At 42.1% G+C, this 20,447-nt stretch overlaps 1 protein-coding gene across 4 annotated transcripts in view; it reads right to left on the bottom strand.

The window, feature by feature from the left end:
• Positions 1-20,447, bottom strand: part of FER (FER tyrosine kinase) — a 392,406-nt gene that overhangs the window by 370,514 nt on the left and 1,445 nt on the right. The gene's annotated exons all lie outside the window — the stretch shown is intronic.

The raw sequence follows: 20,447 nt of genomic DNA, 5'->3' as shown, positions 1-20,447 counted from the left end.
AGCATCAGAGGGGCCTTAATTAGAGTCCGGTGCTTAACTGACTCACCTGACTCTTAGCAGGTTAATTGGAGTCAGGTGTCCTCATTAGCCTGGAGCAGCCTCTGCTCTGGTCACTCAGGGAACAGAAAACTGCTTATCCAGTGGCCAGTATATCTCCCTTCTACTACTCTGCTGTTCCCAACTGGCCTGGGTCTATCACAGTATATAAAAACCCAAAGACTTAAGCATAGCCACAAATATCCATGCATTGTAATGGCTGATGTCACAGCTCTGGCAGCATAATCCACAGTACCTAATGGGGCCTAAAGCGAAGTCCTAACCACCACCTTTCCCTCAGCCACCACAGACCGAAACTTGTCTCCCTCCTCTGGCAACTTGTCCATACACTTTAAAACATTGTCCCAGAGGGAGAAATCATAACATCGCAGCAGAGCCTGCTAATTAGCAATCCGGGGGTATACTCCAGCACTTGAATAAAGTTTCCTTCCAAAAAGATCACGCTTTCATCCTTTTATTTTAAGGTAGATGCTTGCTGATTTGCTCTCTTATTGACAGCTGAAACCACCAAAGACCCCAGAGGAGAAGGCATGAAATGTTCAAACCCCTGCAAAGGAACATAATACCCACTCATTTATTTTAGCTGTGGGCAACAGGAAAAATGCAATTTGACACAGCATTTTAGTGGGCTCCAGAATAGTTTCACTTATTGGAAGCGCCACTTGAGAAGGTCCCACGAATCCCAAGGTATCACCTAATCTGTGAGACCTCTCTTGAACCCCTTCCACCTGAATATCTAAGGCAAAAGCCACCCTCTTTAGAAGGTCCTGGTGACCCTATAATCATACAGTAGAGCAGGGGTCTCAAACATGCGGCCCGCGGGCCGCATGCGGCCCGCGGAGCTCTTCCCTGCGGCCCGCGGAGCTCCCCAGGGGAGCTCCGCAGGGGCCCCCAAGAGAAAAGCGGAGGCTCCCGCCTCCGCCCCTCTCCTGGAGCCTCGGCGCATAGAGCGCCGAGTCTCCGTCCGAGCGCCTGAGCCCCGCCCCGATCCGAGCCGCGTGGGGAGGGGGCGGGGCTGGGAGCTCTGGGCTGAGCGCTGCGCTCGGCGTGGAGCTCCCAGCCCCGCCCCCTCACCACGCGGCTCTGAGCGGGACCGCCGGAGACGCGCTCGGGTAAGGGGGGGGGGAAAGCGGGACCCGCCGGGGCCGGGCTGGGGGAGGGGAAGGGAAGCGCTCAGGGCTGGGGCAGAGGATTAGGGTGCGGGGGGATGAGGGGTTCATGATGTGGGGGCGCTCAGGGCTGGGGCAGAGGATTAGGGTGTGGGGGGATGAGGGCTCTGGCTGGGGCTGAGGATTAGGGTGCAGGGTCCTAGTGCCTGCCCTCCGCCAGTACTGGCAAGGCAGGCTTCCCTTACCCTGAGCCTCTCCAACCCCAAACCCTCAGCCCCAGCCAGAGCCCTCATTCCCCCGCACCCTAATCCTCAGCCCCAGCCCTGAGCACCCCCACATCATGAACCCCTCATCCCCTGCACCCTAATCCTCAGCCCCAGCCAGAGCCCTCATCCCCTGCACCCTAATCTTCAGCCCCAGCCCTGAGCACCCCCACATCATGAACCCCTCATCCCCTGCACCCTAATCTTCAGCCCCAGCCCTGAGCGCCCCCACATCATGAACCCCTCATCCCCTGCACCCTAATCCTCAGCCCCAGCCAGAGCCCTCATCCCCCCACACCCTAATCCTCTGCCCCAGCCCTGAGCGCCCCCACATCATGAACCCCTCATCCCCCCGCACCCTAATCCTCTGCCCCAGCCCTGAGCGCCCCCACATCATGAACCCCTCATCCACAGCCCTCACCCCACACTCCAAACCTCTTCCCTAGCCCTGAGCCCCCTCGCATCATGAACCCCTCATCCACAGCCCTCACCCCACAGCCCAACCCTCTTCCCTAGCCTGAGCCCCCTCCTGCATCATGTACCCCTCGCCCTCAGCCCCACAGCCCTCACCCCTGCACTCCCTCCTATCCCCAAACTCCGTCCCAAAGCCTGCACCCCCATCCCCTGCCGCAGCCTGGAGCCTGCATCGAGCACAGAGCCTGCATCCAGACCCCCTCCCCCACCCAAACTCCCTCCCAGAGCCTTAGGCAGTAAATCTAAGTGCGTGTTTTGTCCTTTGAGTGAGGTGCATTACTGAGTGTATATATTTATTAAAACTACGCGCGCTTAGGGGAGGAGGTGGAGAAGAGACAGGGCAGGGGCGGGGCCTCATGGAAGGGGTGGATTGGGGGTGGGGCCAGGGGCAGCAAGGGGGCGTGTCAGTGATGCGGCCCTCGGGCCAATGCACTAGTCCTCATGCGGCCCTCGGGGTCATTTGAGTTTGAGACCCCTGACCTAGGCACTTCAAGCACCAGAAGTACAGGTCACTAACTGGCATCAGAATCTTGGCATCACAGAGCTTGAAGCCCGGGAAATGAGGCATGCCCCAGCACCGGACTCCGGTATCCAAACAGCAGGAATCACAGAGTACAAAAAATATAGCAAAAAAAGGAAACCTAACATTAAAAACTATCCTATTACTAAAACTATGATTAAGTACAACTATATTCACAACACTAACAATAAGAGAAAATCTGCAATAGCAAGGAACAACTCCCCAAGAACCAAAATGGGCAATAAGAAAGAACTGAAGGGGATGGGGAACGACTCTACTCTTCTTACCACTGCACAACAGCATGAGGTAGCACAGTACGCATACACTTTCCCAACAAGTATCCCTGAGGGAAAAAAATCTCCCACTGAACGCACACACACACATGAAGTGCAATGGACGCATGGTATCACTCAAAGAAGATGACCATCTTAGCAGAAGCATTTTTAATGGACTTAAGGGAAAGAAGGTTGCAGGTAGCAAAACCAGAGAACAGGAATACATAGAATCATAGGGTTAGAAGGAACTGCAAGGGTCATCTAGTCTAACCCCCTGCCAAGATGCAGGAAAAAAATTCAAGTTTATGAGGCACACAGATACTGTGGTAATGGAGACCATGTAAGTACCTAGAATAGCTAGTTAGACGAGGTTGAAGGAGTTAAAATACAAGATAAGGTTCTAGACCACAGCTTAAGTGATGTGGAGTGGGAAGTGAGGCTGGCTCTTACAAATATTATGTATGAAGAAGAGACAAGCTTGGACATAACCTGGATGTATAGGTGTAGATGAAAGCTAAATTGATATGTTATATTTAGAAAGATATGAAAATATCCACTTACAAAGTTGTACTAGTTACATTGGTTGAACTTCATTGTTTAGACAGCTGGTGCGAATGAGAGGAGAGAGTGTTGTACATGGTGCCAGAGAGAGGGCAAACAGACTATTTTATAGTTCTATGCATATTCTTTTTAGAATAGTAGAGATGCACCTCGTTTAAAAATCATCAGGACACAAAGGGCTATAGCACAGGAACTGAGATCCAAATAGACAATATTCAATAATCCTTTCAGATAACATTGTTACACTCTAGCAACTAAATATATTTTATTATGGAACAAGTGTGAAACTCCCATTTCTAACTGACCAAAAATAGAAAACACTCTAGAAATGATATTTATTTTACAGTCATAATGGAGTACTAGCAACTGTACAACAGATAAGGAAAAGAATATATATACAAAGGTTGTGAACATTACAAAAGTCACCACCAGTGTAACATGCATCTGACGAAGTGGGTATTCACCCACGAAAGCTCATGCTCCAATAAGTCTATAGTTAGTCTAATAAGTTAGTCTATAAGATGCCACAGGACTCTTTGCTGCAACCACTGTAACGGGCATCTTCACTGGATACAGACGCCCTAGCTAGAAACCCCAACTGTGACCCCACTGTGGCAGGCACGGTGTACACACACACACACACCCCATAAGAGACGGTCTGTGCCCCCAAGAGTTTACAAATGCAAGATAGTGGCGAGTTTGTTTCCAGCTCCCACATCACAAATATATTTTTTTAAAAAAGCCACGAAACCACCATTAGATGAGAAAAAAGTTACTTATCTGTACAGTAACTGTTGTTCTTTGAGATGTGTTAAAGGATGGGGCTACCCTGATCCCCTTTCAGTTCCTTCACACAGGCATCTTGATGCTATTAGACTCTGAAACATCAGGGAAGTATGGTGGTTCATGGAATATATACACGCACAACACATCCAAAGAACAGTTACTGTACAGGTAAGTAACCTGTTCTCTCTCCTTCCAGCGATTGCACACATATATATTCCATTTCAGGTGATTTCCAAGCAGTACTCCTTAGGTGGCAGGAAATTCAGAGTCTATCTGGTTGGACAAAGAATGAAAAAGATTCACCAAAGTCAGCATCAGCTCTGGAAGCTACACTGAGGTCATAATGTCTAGCAAAAGCCCTCCAGATGTCCACATTTTGGATGTTATTCAAAAAGGCCACAGAGATATCTTGAGCTCTGACGGAATCAGCAATTTTCTCTCAAGAGGTGATACATTAGTCATATTATGACAAGACCTGATACAGAGCAAAATTATCTGTGCAGAAATTGCTTGGTCTCTCATTCTTTCTGCATACACAATATAAAAAATTGGTAGAGAAATCATTTGCTTCAGACAGATTTGAGATAAAAATGGAGTGTGAGGTCTTAAAAAACTCTTTGTGAAAGCCTGCATAAGGAGTCTGAGTTTAAGCCAAAAGGGACCACAAGATCATCTAATCTGACCTCCTAAATATCACAGGCCACCACCATACCCACAAACTAAACCCAACAACTGAAATTAGACCAATGCATTACAGCCCACAGGAAACTAGACTATTATCTGCCACAGGCAGAGAATAGGAGGGACCGAGGTGCTTCAGAGCTCGAGGCCCGCATAGTGGCAGGGAAATGATTAAGTGACATATACCCAGATAATACTGGCAAATGACCCGTATACATATGCTCCAAAGGCAGGCAAAAAAAAAACAACCCAAAGTCTAGGGAAAATTCCTTCCCAACCCCACATACAGCAATGAGTTAGACCCTGAGCATGAGCAAGAACCAGCCAGCCAAGCACCTGAGAGAAAAAATGCTTGGCACCACCTCAAAGGCTGACATACCCCACCCACTATCCTATCTCCAGCTGTGGCCATCCTTGATGCTTCAGAGAAAGCACAAAAAAACCCCTTCCAGAATGCAGGGATGGGAGGAGGGATTCCTTCCTGATGCTGCCAGTGGCTGGCTGAAACCCTGAACCACGAGCTTTAGGGACATAAACCGGAAGTGAGCCCCCTAGCATCACAAACAACCCTATCATCCACTCACACTGAAACTGGTCCACCTGTCTCTTAAAACTAAGTTGTTTGCCCCCACAACTCCTATTGGGAGGTGTGATACATGAAGGGGAGGAGGCTGGAGGAGTAGATCCCTTTGATCGACACCCAGCCAGCCAGTTAGCTGTAAAATCCCTCTTGGTCTGTTCTCTGCTTGCTTTGCCTGTAAAGATTAACAAGCCCACAGGTAAAAGAAAAGGAGTGGGCACCTGACCAAAAGAGCCAATGGGAAGGAAGAACTTTTTTAAATCGGGAAAGAAACTTTCCCTTTGTCTGTTGTTCTCTGGGCTGCAGGGACACGGAGCAGTAATGCTGTAACCAGCTTTAAGCCAGGTATGATTATAGATTATCAATTCATACCTTGAACCTACTTATCTGGAGCCTCAGATATGTAAGTAAAATTAGGGAATGTCTAAAAAGACATGATTAGGGTTATTTCTTATGGGCTTGTGGACTCCTCTGTGCTAAGCCCAGATGCTTTTGTTCGCTTGTAACTTTTAAGCTGAATCCCCAAGAAAGCTATTTTGGATGCTTGACTTTTGGAATTCCTCTTTTAAAATCTAGCAAGAGCTTAAGTTCCAGATATATTTTCTTTCTTTTTGTTTTTAATAAAATTTACCTTTTTTAAGAACAGGACTGGATTTTTGGTGTCCTAAGAGGTTTGTGCGTATGTGTTTGATTAGCTGAGAGCCACAGCTAATCTTTGTTATCTTTCTCAGCTTTTCCCTGTAGGGGGGGTAAAAGGGCTTGAGTGTACTCCACAGGGACGAATTCCCAAGTGCTCCTTCCTGGGTTCAAAGGTTTGTGGGTTTTTTTGCATCTGGGTGGTGGCAGCGTTTACCAAGCCAAAGTCAGAGAAAAGCTGTATCCTTGGGAGTATAATACAAGCCTGGAGTGGCACGTATTAATTTTTTTAATCCTTGTGGGCCCCCACTTCTGCACTCGGAGTGACAGAGTGGGGATTCAGCCTTGACAGGAGGCTGTTCCAGAACAACTTCCCTCTGATGGTTAGAAACCGTCATCTAATTTCCAGCCTGAATTTGTCATGGTCACCATAAGAGTTTGTAGCTTTCCTGCTCTCTTCTCCAATGTTATTGCTACCAAGAAAGCCATATTAGCAGACAATGAAATAAAAGAGCGATCAATGGTTCAAATGGGTGACCCATGAATCTTGTCAAAACTACGTTAAGGTACTAGGAAGGGATGAATTCACAAATAGGTGAGTTAATCCTCATTAAACCCATTAAATATCTCCCAAACATGAGGTATGAGAAAAATCAATAATCTTTTAACAGGATTAGGCTTATTTCAAGGGGTATTAAGTATAATAAAGGTTATGAACTGGAAGGAATGTATTAGTGCTAATACTGATGGAAAAAAATAGAAACAACATAAATGTTCCATTCTTCTCCTTAATATCTTTACTAATGGGAAAAAAGCAAGCAGCAACAAACAGAAGGAAAATGAGACTCAGTAGCTAAATTAAAAATAATTCTGAATCTTTATTTTACTACTGGCAGTGGTACCCTCACCCAATTAGGCATCTGAAGATGTCTGATGGTTCAGTTTATCTAAAGTGAGTGAGGGGAGTGATGACAAGAGATATCCCTTGCAAATATCTTTCACTGAAGCAGATGTCCTCTCTGTTCAGGAAATAGCAATGTTGTGAAAAAAGCCTCAGTACCCTCAAAACACCATTTTACCTAATGCTTCACAATCCTCTAAGATCATCTCAGCCACTCTGACACACGTTTTCCATAATTTTCACTCTTTCCTTTTCAAATGGAAGGAAACAAAGAAGTGGTCTTCTAGATTTGTCATGTTTCAAGTGCTCTTTTATGCAGGTGACTTGGGCTTACACACAACAAAAAAATTCATTCTGGAGACTTGTCAACAAAAGTTTCTACTTTGGGAATAAACTCTGATACTGTTTTAAAGACCATCTTATCATCATGAAACACACAGTGAGGCTCTTCCGCAGTAAAGCCATAAGTTCTGAAAATCATCTAGCAGATATCACTGTGACTAAGAAACGGGTTTCAATAGACTGAAAATAAGAATATTACCAGAAGCTTCTTCCAGAAACTTTTGGGGGGGTGAGGGGGGTTGTCTCTTTATTTTATCTAAGATCAGAGGTAGAGTCTGTTCCAGTATCTGGCAGACAGCTGGGCTGCAGAGTCCCTTTTTGAAGAGAAAAGCATTTGAATCACTTCCTCCAAGCACACAACCTGGGCTAGAATTTTCCTCCCAATCGTCAAGCAATTAGATTGAGAGAACTGACATTAGGTTGTAATACTTGATCCTAAGTCAGAAAGTTTGGTCTCTTTAGGAGTGAAATAATGGATCCTACCCCCAGAAAAAATATAGGTATGGTTTGGTGTTTTGCCAGTTTGTAAAGAGATCTGCTAACAGCAAGCCCAGAAGATTAGCAACACCTCCCTATGAAGAAAACATTCTTTTCTGATAAGGACATGGTGACCAACAAGATATTCCATATGTATTCGCCGTCCCAACACCGTCCATTGTGTTTATCCTTTTTTCCAGATAGCATCGGGTATTCCCCACCATTAGTTTGGGCTCCTGGATCACTAGAAGATAGAGAAGATGATTGTACTGGGAACCTGCACGCCACAAGCAAGGTTCAAGAAGGTGCAAGTTCAGGTACATAACATCACTTTTAGTATGCATGTGCCAAAAATGGTATTACAATGCATGAAACCCAGGAGAAGTTGAAAAAAGTATAATCATGACAACCATATTTTTGGATAGCTGGTCAATCCTTGTTTGAATTTTGTCACACCGTTCAACTATCAGCAAAGTTCCTGCCTATGAGATATTATTTCTACTTCAAAGTGAGAGTTACATGATGGGCATAGTGAACTCTATACAAGTTCAAAATAACACCATGCACTTACAGATTTTTGAGCACTTTTTATATTACTTCTCAGCTTCCTAGAATAATAATGCTCAGATAAGGAGTAAATATAGGTTGTCACGGTTACCAGATAAGAATGAAGGAGTAAACATAGGTTGCACAGTTGCACTCAGCGAGAGCCCAAGAAGGGACATCAACCAGGTGTCAGGCCTCGGACCTTTAGCTCTCCTTGGGTGGAATTCTGCAATTCGTCCACTCTCAAAGCAAGACCTGAGTTCAGCCCCCTGAGTATCACAACCCTGGCTACCTCAGCAGGGCTAACAGCATTTGGACCTGCAAGCCCTTTTTCTCCAGGCCAAAATATAAAAAACAAAACCAAACCAGAGTCCTACACACTTACTTCCTTACCTGAGCTTAAACTCTCTATTTATAGTGCTGGTGGGTCTGTTTTAGTCCTCATTTCTGATTTAGGAGAAAGAGCCTGAACTGCTTGCAACCTTATTGCTTATTCTTTGACTGAGAGCTTGTCTTCACTACCGGGATAAGTTGACCTAAGTTTATCCTACTCTGGCTACGTTATTTATGTAGCTAGAGTCAACGTAGCGTAGGTCAACTTACCCTGCTGTCTACACTGCACTGCATCGACGGGAGACGCTCTCCGGTCGATTACCTTCACTAGACCCGCTAAATCAACATCCGCTACATCGATTGCAGCAGTGTCGATCTCCCCAGTAGCGAAGACAAGCAGAGTCTTCCGAGCAGTTATTTCACTGACACACCAAAGGCCAACTCTCCCAGCTCACCAAAAAAACCCTCCTTTTCTAGGTTTAGATCTCCTTTGATCCCAGGTTTAGGCTTGGAAAGAGTAAAGCCTCCTAATCTGGATGGAACCAGAATATTTCCCTCTCCACACAAACTGATGGCCCAGCTATCAGTTACCTTATCTCCTCTGGTGCAGAGTACCTGAGGCTGACTTTTAACGAATCATTGGTTTCCTTTTCCTCCTCGGTTCTGTAACAACCCTTTACAGCCTCCTCTGACTTTACATATTCAAACAGGCAGCAATAAACAACTGAACGGAGAAACAGAGTCATACATAATATTTATAAAAAATAATACAGGCATTTTTCCAATTAGTAACATAGGTGTCCTACACTTCCACCATCAATCCCATGGGGCAGGAGTGAGGAGAGGAAGACAGTGATGTTTCAAATAGGTAAGAGTCAGTTATTAATGGTCTTGATGGGGCTATGTTCATAAAACTCAGCCTAATCTACTGAACACATTACAGATCTCCAGAACACATTACAGCAAGAATTGAGGCTGTCTCCATCCTGAAGTTTGTCATTTTTGTGAAAACATTTTAATTGTTTCAGATCTAAAACTGCACAGCCTCTACTGCTTTTCTTTTATTCAATGGAAGAAAATGGAACAGAATACTTGACACTGGAGAAGGAATTGAAAGATGTGGCCTCATAAACCAAAGTGGATTATCAGAGTGAGCTTTTGAGAAGAGAAACTGCACAAGTACCTGATAACTGTTTTCTTCTGTAGCTTTGTTTCCAGTGTTTATTGCACTTATAAAGTTGCATCTCTGGGTACACAACAGTTGTAGCTAGAACAAAACCACAGCTACAATGTCAACTGAGGGTTTGAACTCTCTTTTGCCTGCCCTATAAGGAAGTGTTAAACTGCATTTTTAGATTTGTTTGACTTGTACACTACTATCTTCACCAACACAGTTGTATTCCTGTAAAACTGGAGGAACAAAAGATCTGCTCAAAGTGTGTGTCTGAATTCCAGAGCACAGCCACTAGTGACATAGAGCTACAGAACTGTCAGGCATGCCTTGAACAGTAAAGCACATGGTATCACAAAAGCACCCTCCATGAAAGATGAAGCCATGAAACTCATTGTTTATGAGGTCAATGATGTTCAGGACATCACACTAGCTCATGGGTGCTCTAGCCACTGGCAGCTGTTGCAGGATGTCTGGGTGCAATTGCACACACAGAAATCAGGCCCAGATGTGCACAACTCACATGGCTGAGAGCACAGCTGGCACCAAGGTCCCACTCCGCCTGCCAAACTCATGGCTGCTCCTCTCAACGTCATGGACTAAAGAAAGCCAGGAGCCAGCAAGGAGGAGCAATGCAGGCTGGTTCTCCTTGTCTGGCCCAGAACAGAGCTACTGAGTGGTGGCAGAGGGAGGAAGAGGGGAGTGGGAGCCTGTAACCTCTATTGGTCCTGCTAGTGAAGGAAGGGGGCTGGACTCGATGACCTTTCAAGGTCCCTTCCAGTTCTAGGAGATTGGTATATCTCCAATTATTATTATTATTATATAACACTGCCACTGAGTCAGAGGTCCTTGTCCTTGTGCTCCTGCCATTCTGGGTTCCAATGCCAACGTTCTCCTGGGGACCCCAGGGAAAGGGGCAAGCAAGGCTAGATGTGGGACAGAGAGGAAGACCATAAAATCCTTTCCGCCAAGGAATCCTCCAGACAACAGGGAGAAGTAAAAGAAGCAGGGGGATCAGGGAGGCATGGCAGGGACTCATAGGAGAGGATGATAAATGGGGGCTCCCTCAAGAACTGAAGTTCCTGGGAGCAGGTGGGTGTAGGGGTTCATGTGGGAAAGGTAGTGGCTGCAGCTTTTCTGGGTTTCTGTTAAAATAATCATAATTAAATCTTTTTACACTGAACTGCATACAAGCACTGTACAAGAGTTTTGCATAATCAGTCTCTTGTACAGTAGCATATGTATACAATTGTAGCAGCACAGCAGGAGTAAGTCCAGTGTAAAAAGACTTGATTATGATTACTGTTTATTATGTCTTTACCTGACTACACAGTAAAGATTTCATAGCTGCTTTAAGTGTTCATCAACTAATGCAAAATTATAGTGAAATATCAGGTAAAAATACCCTGGAGCTACCAGACTGGACCTTCTCTGACCCCTCCCCTCCCCTGAAATCTCTGTGCAGAGGACAGCAATTCCATGGGCGTGGACCCTGACACCCCATCCCCTCCCTATTTATTCTTCATTATGAAAATAGATCTACACTACCCCCATCTAGATGTCATTATGATCAAGTGGCATTTAAAAAATTCCTGGAATTACTTTAACATATGTATCTTCAGTAAAAGGAGATGAAAAACTCTTTGCTCATGAAACCTGAATCATCTTTATTAGTAAATAAAATTGGGACATAAAGTGGGGAAGGTATATATTGGCTTCAAAGACAATTGTATCATCTATGCCAGATTAGCAGTTACCAGGTACTAGCGTTCATACCTAGACTTCAAAGGAACTGAGAGTAGAAATGACAGACCCTTAGATGAGAGGACTGGAATACAGTCTCACTGACAGTTAGAACCTGAGGCACAGGGATGTTGGGGAAAAGGCAGAGCCCATAATAGAAAGACAGACACAGAATGCTTGAACTATCATCTCCAATTTACTAAGACTGGAACTATAAAGGTATAACCATTTTGGTCAATTTCACAGTCATAGGATTTTAAAAATTGTAAGTTTCATGATTTAAATATTTAAATCTGAAATTTCACAGTGTTGTAATTGTAATAGTCCTAACCCAAAAAGGAGTTTGGGGGCAGGGGGGATCGCAAATTGTAGGGATGTTGCATTACTACTACCCTTACTTCTGTGCTGCCTACCCTGTATACTAGATATGATGTTACTCCATTTGACTTGGATTTAATTCAATTTACTAATAAGCTTCAAAACTTCGTAACCTGAGTGGCACTGTGAGCCTATGTGTCAGGTCACAATACACGGAGTAGGGAGCCAGGCTCAGCTTCGTGGGACAGGAGCCACTGCTGCAAGGTAAATTCTCTCTCCAGCATCCTCCCCATCACACCAGCTTGGAATTAAAAGTTGCAATGCTGAAGCAAATGGTGCTGCTGCAAGTGGTTGGTGCCCTATGGGCAATACATGTAGAAATAAGCAATGGTAGAGTGCACCCAATGAATTGGGAGACTGCATCCCCCTCCTAGCTCTAGCAAAGCATATGGCCAACAGGATGGCTTGCACTGAAGGTCCTCTTGCTGTGAAGTCCCTGTTCAGGGACCTTTTTATTTTCCTGTTCATTGCAACTTCTGGGGAAGAATTCCACTAACAACATATTTAACCAGTGAACCCATCTTAGCATCACCCTTACAAAAAATTAATATGGAATCCTTAATCTCCTGAATTTAGTTAAATATTGACGATCTGTTTGTTTGCCCTTGTCTTGGAATCCTTTTCTAGATCAAGTGAAGAACAGAGTAAGAATTCCTGCTTTTCTTCAAAGGAGAGGTAGCTCCTGGGGTCTTTAGATTTGCATTTGCTTGGACAGGTTACATAGGCTGGACACCAATGATACTTTGTTACTTGCCTTTTTGTGGCTTCACATCCATCTTGAAGAAAGACCCTTCCCATGTGCAACGGTCAGTGTTCCTAATCAGACTCTAATATTTCACCATCCACAAGACGCAGGGCAAGGGAGACTTTATGTAGAGGTTGCTCTAATGGAAACATTTTTATTCAATCTTAAAATACTGACAGTGTCTCGTTAATGAAAAAATTACTTAAAGAAGTTTAGCATTATTAAATACAATTTACTTTTTATTTATATTTGCTTTCATTGTAAAAGTTGAGAGAATGTATTTTTTTTAAATAACTGTCCTTTTCATTTGATTATAGTCATTTCTGACTCTATAATTAGGGACCTACTAAATTCAGAATCCATTTTGGTAAATTTCACAGTAATAGAATTTTAAAAATTGTAAATTTCACGATTTCAGCTATTTAAGTCTGAAATTTCACAGTGTTGTATCTGTAAGGGACCTAACCCAAAAAGGAGTTGGGGGGGGGGGGAGAGAGAAAATCACAAATTGTAGGGGATGTTTCAGTACTACTATCCTTACTTCTGTGCTGCTCCTGGCAGCAGTGCTGCCTTCAGAGGGGCAGCTGGAGAGCGGCAGCTGCTGGCCAGGAGCCCAGCTCTGAAGGCAGAGCCACCACCAGCAGCAGCACAGAAGGATGGCATGTTAGATATTGCCACCTTTACTTCTGCACTGCTGCCTGCAGAGCTGGGCCCTCGGCAAGCAGCTGCCACTCTCCAGCCGCCCAGCTCTGAAGGCAGCAGCGCAGGAGTAACAGTGGCACGGTATGGTATTGCCACCATTACTTCTGCACTGCTGCTGGCAGGGCGCTGCCTTCATTGCTGGCCGCCCGGTCAACAGCCACCGTTCTCTGGCCGCCCAGACAGAGAGAAAGGGTGGCAATACCACAACCCCCCTAAAATAACCTGCGACCCCCTACAACTCCCTTTTGGGTCAGGACCCCCAATTTGAGAAAAGTTGGTCATCCTCGTGAAATCTGTATAGTATAGGGTAAAAGTACACAAAAGACCAAATTTCATGGTCTGTGATGTGTTTTTTGTGGCCGTGAATTTGGTAGGGCCCAGCTCATTTGTTTCAGAAGTTACAAGGTGTGTAGTGAACAAGACAGTTGAATGTTGCCCTGGAGAGGTGGATTCTACACCTCTGCCATAGAATTCTTATGTGATGTTGGGTAAGTCATTTACACTGAAATTTTCACAGGTTGTCACTAGTTGTGTGTTCCCTCTGGAGTCTGATTTGCAGATGAGCTGAACACTCACATACAAAGTGCTACATAATGCTAAGTATTCTGAGAATTCTAGTCTTGGGCATCTCAAAATGGGAATTCAAAAATGGTGCACATTTTTACCTTAATGTATCCTTGCCTCAGTTCCCCCATCAGTAAAATGTGGATACTACCCTCTCTTCACAGGTGTGTTGTTAAAATAAATAAATGTTTTCAAGCAATCAGATAGTACAGCAATGAGAATCATGGAAAAGCCCATAAGAAAATTAACAGTTCTGTATCCAGACAAGGGTTTGAACAGTGTGGAGGGGGAAAAAAAAGTACAATGAGAACAAAATATTAAATTTCCAACCTATGCACAGACTGAAGCAGTGGTCCTAGGGGAAAAAACAGTATTTAATTACAGGATCACATACTATCATAATTCATAAGCAAAGGGGGCCAAATTAAGGCCAACCTTAATGTTCTTTTTACATAGCTTTTTGGTATATTAAATAATGCAAGGTAGAATCCTTCTGCTATACATCATGATATATTCTCCTCCCCCTCCTGCCCCTCCACAAAGAAAATAACTATAAAATTTGGTGCTAGCATTTTTTACCCCAGAAAGCATTAGTAAGGATGGCACATGAAGAAACTGAGGTACAATTCTACATGGATCAGGCCAGTACAGCAATCCCCCCAGTTTTGTGATCACAAAAAATACAATTAACCCACAAAAAAAATAATTGTTTTAGTGGTTAGATTAAAAATTTCAAGGCCAGAAAGGAATATTACGGCCATCTATGATGACCTCCTGTATAATGTAAAGCTGATCACCATAACTTTAAGACATTCCCATGGCAACTATGAAGACTTCCTGGCATACACTAAAAATAAGTCTGATGCACTTTTATTTGCATAAGCTGGCTAGTTACAGGTTCAACTATTAGAAGGCAATTAGTAATTAGAAAGGTTGGATTCTGCCTTCAGCATGCCAAAGGAGCACTGAAAAAGGAATTAGAGATCTGCACAGCATACAGCAACTACAGAGTCAAAGTGAGGTAAGAAGCATCCTGTAGAATACGGAGTCTGAATAACTGTTTGAATGTTAAGGTTAGCAACGGTACAAGCATTGATATGTATGCTGAAGCATAGAAAAATGTCATTTTTATAATTAGTTTTAACTTAAAAACGTATGAATGGCCATATTGGGTCAGACTATCTAGCCCAGTATCCTGTCTTCCGACAGTGGGTGACCCCTGGCTCTTGTGTTATGTGAAGGGGTAAGCAACACTTCCTTATTTACTTTCTCCACACCACTCAAGATTTTATACACCTCTGTCATATATGCCAGAATTGCCTCTGGAGCCTTTTTAAAAAGTCAGCATTACATTAGCTATCCTCCAGTGATCTGGTACAGAGGCTGATGTAAGTGATGGGTTACATATCAGTTAGTAGTACTGCAACCATTTACGAGTTCCTTCAGAACGCTTGGGTGACTATCACTTGGTCCCAATGACTTATTACTGCTTAATTTACCTATTTGTTTTTTACCTTTCAGGTGAAATATAGTAGGTTCATTCTCAGGAGTGAGTTACAACCTCACTAATTACACTTTTACTGGATCATACAAAGCTTTCTCCCACTGTCTAGCAACTATAATTGAACATGGTGTAAATTCTGTGTTGCATCATTTTTCCATTTTAAAAATATAGGAAATTACAAAACATTTTAGAAGTTGAGATTTTACAGCAAGTCATTCAAATATCATGATGTTAGAAACTTAAGGTTGACAGTGCAACCTTACCTATATCTCTATGTACAATCACGATAGTCTTAAGTAATCATACCATATTTTTTCTAGAGGACCCCTGGCTCATCAGTACAGAAGTTTGATAATGCTCAGTGAACAAGACTGCTGTTCAGTATTTTCCTTCATGCTCTGTGAACCACCATATACATCATTTACCATTCAAACATTGCATCAAATAGAGTTTGAGGGGTTGTTTGTTTTAACTCTTTCATTAGACATTATTATCCGCACTTCACTTATATAAAGCTAAGGCACAGAGAAACTAAGTCTGAAGATGAGGCAAAAACAGAACACTGAGCTTCTTTGGGGTGATCCATAACACCATTCATCCTATTCCAAGAGACCTATTACATTCATTATATACACCATATGGTTTTTGCAATGACTGAAGAGAGGCTGTTACAGCTACCAGCTTCACTGAGCATACAACTGCGTTAAGTGAGGCCACAGACCAATTCACTATACGGGCTTGCCTCATACCCTGTCAAACAATCTGACTGAAACAGATTGTCCTATGGTTATAAAATAAAGTATGTGGCTATAAAGTAAAAAACATAATACTCAAGAAGTCAAAGCTACAGACAGCTTTCATTTTCTGAAGAGTGCTTCACAGTGAAAACTTAACATTCCTTTAATATAGGTTTATCTTGTATGAAATTGCATATACATGCTTTGCTTCTTTGTCATGGTCTATAAATAAATCACATTTGTTCTGGATTATCCAATGAAGTATTGCTTATAAATCAAGATGATAAACAGCCTAAACTGGCTTGCCCTCACAATACAATACATTGAAGCCAGAAAGGCACGGGAGAGAATATAATCTGAATTTCACTCTATCCCAAAAAGTAACTGTGACATCAGTATAAGGAAATCCTACAACCTAGGCTTGAGAAAGTCTCCTTGCCCAAGACAAACTGGAAAAGTTAACTTGCACAAAGCAAGCAGGAATTTGGAGTGGGTGAAGAGAGTGCAGGGAAGGGAGAGTCAGTGAACAGAGGGGGCATATGATTTTAAGAGTGTAGGTAAGCAATTTAGATTTTAAAATAATGCTGAACATTTAAGTAGTTTGATGTATACTGAACGACATTCATATATGACATTGAGATTAGACCAGTGATACTTAAGACTGAGTTTAATGTGTGTCTCAGTTCTTTGTGACGTGTAATATTCAAACACTGTGATTTAATTAACCAATCTAAATTATTAACTAATCAGGATGCTTTTCCTATGTTATTAGCTAATTGTAGAATACTTGGTCAGTCATTTTTCTGTGAGAATAATTATATATAGAGAAAGAGTACATGAAACAATGAATTCACACTACTGTGACTCCTTTGGGTAATGTTGATCACTAATCTGGCTCCTGAAGCACTGAGGTCTGAGTATCACTGGATTAGACCAACATGCAAAATAAATACTCATTACTGCAAGGGCCATATAGGAAAATATTTTTAGAATTAGTTTTTTATGCCATGTAAGAATTATTATCCCTTACCACTGAGATATTCTATTTTCATACCTTTAAAAGAAAACTTCCAAAGCCCAGAAAGAAAGGGTGGAATGATTTAAATGAGCACTTTGCACTGGCCTAACTCAGCTTCCATTAACCACTGAAGTCAATGGTAAAACTTCCAAATATGGGAAGATTTTCAAAATGCAATTCACTTCTGAAAAGTGCTTCGGTAGAAATGGCAGTAGGATTCCAGATCTAGTCTCTAACTTCAAGATTCACTTTACATGATTCATCAAGAGCTTTTTTTAAAAAGTTCTCTCTCATAACTGCCAATTCCGCAAATAGTCAGATATAAACTGGGATCTTTCTAGATCAGGCATCACTAGAAATAAAGATTACGGAGCCCAATTTCTCTGTAGAAACGTCCAACAGCAGAATTTTGTCCTGCAATGGCAAAATAATTAATAATTCAAACGATGTGCAATCCAGACAAACCCATCTGAAGTAAAATATATTAGATATGACATGATTATCAGACCCGTTGATTAACAAATATTATATTCAGTTCCATTTGATCATAATCAAATTAAGCAGGGGGAGGTGCATGTTTATCTCAGAAAATGCTTTTACTTTCATTACTCTATGTCAGACTTCAAGCAACTTTTAAAATATTTTCTTGAATATATATTGAAAAATCACATTTATGCATTTTGCTTGTATGAAGTCTCCCTTAGAATTAATCAGACAGAGGCTATGTGAAAGGGGTCAGTAGTACAAGTTTGAGAACCACTGATCTAGAGCAATCCTTAAGAACGAATTTAGAAACGGAAACAGAAGCAGCAGCAAAACAGCACAGACAGAGAATGAGAAAAGCACAAAGGGGTTGAAAGCTCCCCTTTGCCTCCAAGTTGCATGGTTGACTATAGGCAGGCAGCCCATCTGAACGAGTCTCTAAACCAGCACAAAACTCTTAAATCAAACCGGCTGCTCTGCCTTCTAATATTTGGTCTGATAGAAAGGAAATACCCTGCAGGAGAGGACAACACAAGATATCAAAGAGCCTAGTTTTTCCATTTAATTCTTTTAAGCTTCAATGTTGACAGCAAATTAGAATAGCAATGATGGTCCTAAAAGCTCTCTTCTTCAAAATCCTTTCTATAAATTGTGTGCTGTAGCTCTAGTATGGAACTACGTTTAAAAAATGAATTTATCTTGAGCCAAAATAAAGTGTTAAAGTTAATTTTTGTAAGCCTTTACTAACAAGTTTATACTTTGAGGTAAATGTTGCATGGATATTAATATTCACCTCAAAGAAATCTCTAAACCAAATTTAAAAACAAAATTTTATATTTTCATGAATATTTAGTCTTCAAAAACAAAGTAATTTGCAACAGCGCACTGTGATAATAAAAATCTGTACCTTAGAGACTATGTTCATTTAAATATAAATTATTTTAAGTCCTCTCACTGTTTAAAAATGTATTCCATATACACATTTTTGATGAACAGAGCTTTCTATTGTGATTTGAAACAGTGAACGCTTTATTTGTATTAATTCTCTCTTCCATTTTTAAGAATACTTTAAGTACAATATAGTTTGTATGTCACTCCTAAATAAGTAATTCAGAAGAATTTATAATCAAGTTAGTGTTTAGTGTTGAGTAATAAAAAAAGGCTTTAAAGTAAAATTTAACGTTTAATAGGAAGAACAAATATTTGCTCCAGAGGGAAGTACACTGCATAAACTCTCTCCTTCTTCCACCCACAACCTGCCCGTCAGTAAAAGGAACCCCCCTTTCCCTTCTCTAAGCCCACTTCCCACACACTAGCAGACTCCTCCCTTTTTAGCAGATTACCTCATGCAGCTAGCTACCTCCCTGTACGAAGCAGCTCTATCTGGGCTTGACGCCAGGTTTTTCCGTGCCCCCAGCATGACTGGGCAACATACCTTACTTCACCCTGTTTGTTCCCAGTTCAAACACCAGGTCAGCGACTGACAGTAAGTGGAAAAGGCAATGTGGAGAGTAACATGAGATTCAGCACAGGGGGAAAAACAGGATCAATCTAGACTTGCCCAAGGCAAGAATCCTGTGCCAACCCACCTCCCACTAGCAAGACACTCTTCTTCCTCATGCTACAAATAAATATGCTAAATTAAAGAAGTCCATGAAAAGTACAGGCGTACATTTTGAAATTAGTATGAATTCAGTAGGTGCTATACTACCCATTTCTGGTCCAGTTTAGTAAGTTAGCTCTCTCATCCCTTTTGCATAAAGTATGAGCTTCTAAAAATTCCACCCTTACCTACACTTTACTTTCTACATCTCTCACAGAAATCTCACTTTTTTTTTTATCAGCTACCTTTTCTTCTTTCTAATCTCTCATTAAAATTCATTTATTCTGACGTTAAACATTAAGTCATCAGTATACAGTAAAAGATCACTCCACTTTAAGCTCGGACCTTACCATACATATCATATCACATCATAACTAGATGAGAAACAGAACGATCAGAGTAGAGGCTTGAAGAAAATAAAGTTGTACACTCACAGCACTGAACCAATGTCCAATATTCAATGTGATACTCCAGTAGGAGAAGCTATATATAAGCAAACTAGGGACAGAATTTGCATTGGAACAAGTAAATCATAGAATTCTCAACATAGGGCCTGTCATTGACTTCCACCTACCCTTCCTTCCTTCCCCATCCTTGTTTTAGGGAGTTACAACCACTTCCCTTATTTAAATGGGATCACGGGTCCTGAAATTTGTGTGAGAAGATAACTTCCTGTTGTAACACAGAGTCATCATATGGGAGAGGTTGAGGACCACAGATCTAAATCCTTCTTCCCATATAAAACACATCCTCCCTCTCCCTTCTCTTCTACTAATTGTTACACCCACTTTTTACTTATTGTTTTAGACTGTAAATTCTTCATGACAGGAACCCTGAGTATCTAACCTTGTCCAGCATCTTTTCATAACAGAATCCTCAATACTGACTGCAGTCTCCAGGTACTACCATAATACAAATAAAAGAGATATAGGATTGAATCTATGAGACCAGAGTTTTGAAGACAGTGACTTTTAATACAAGAAACAGAAAACAATTTTGTATATCAATTATTTAAAATCTTGTAATCGAATAATCCTTAGTTTGCCATTTTATATATACTATATACATATTTAATTTAAAAAAAGATATTAGGTTTTTTTAATTTATCTGTTTAAGAGATGACCTCTGAAAGTACTGTTGCTGACCCTATACAATCACACAAACTTGTTCTTCTGCTTCAGAGATCTCCTCAAAGCTCACTTCTTTCATGTTAGCCTTCCAGCAATAACCTCCACCCATAAATTCACTGTAGACAATA

This window comes from Mauremys mutica, chromosome 6 (assembly GCF_020497125.1).
Source record: "Mauremys mutica isolate MM-2020 ecotype Southern chromosome 6, ASM2049712v1, whole genome shotgun sequence".
In the NCBI taxonomy this organism is placed as follows: domain Eukaryota; kingdom Metazoa; phylum Chordata; order Testudines; family Geoemydidae; genus Mauremys; species Mauremys mutica.
Note: the sequence above shows the minus strand (reverse complement) of the source record. Positions and strands in the feature narration are given on the sequence as shown.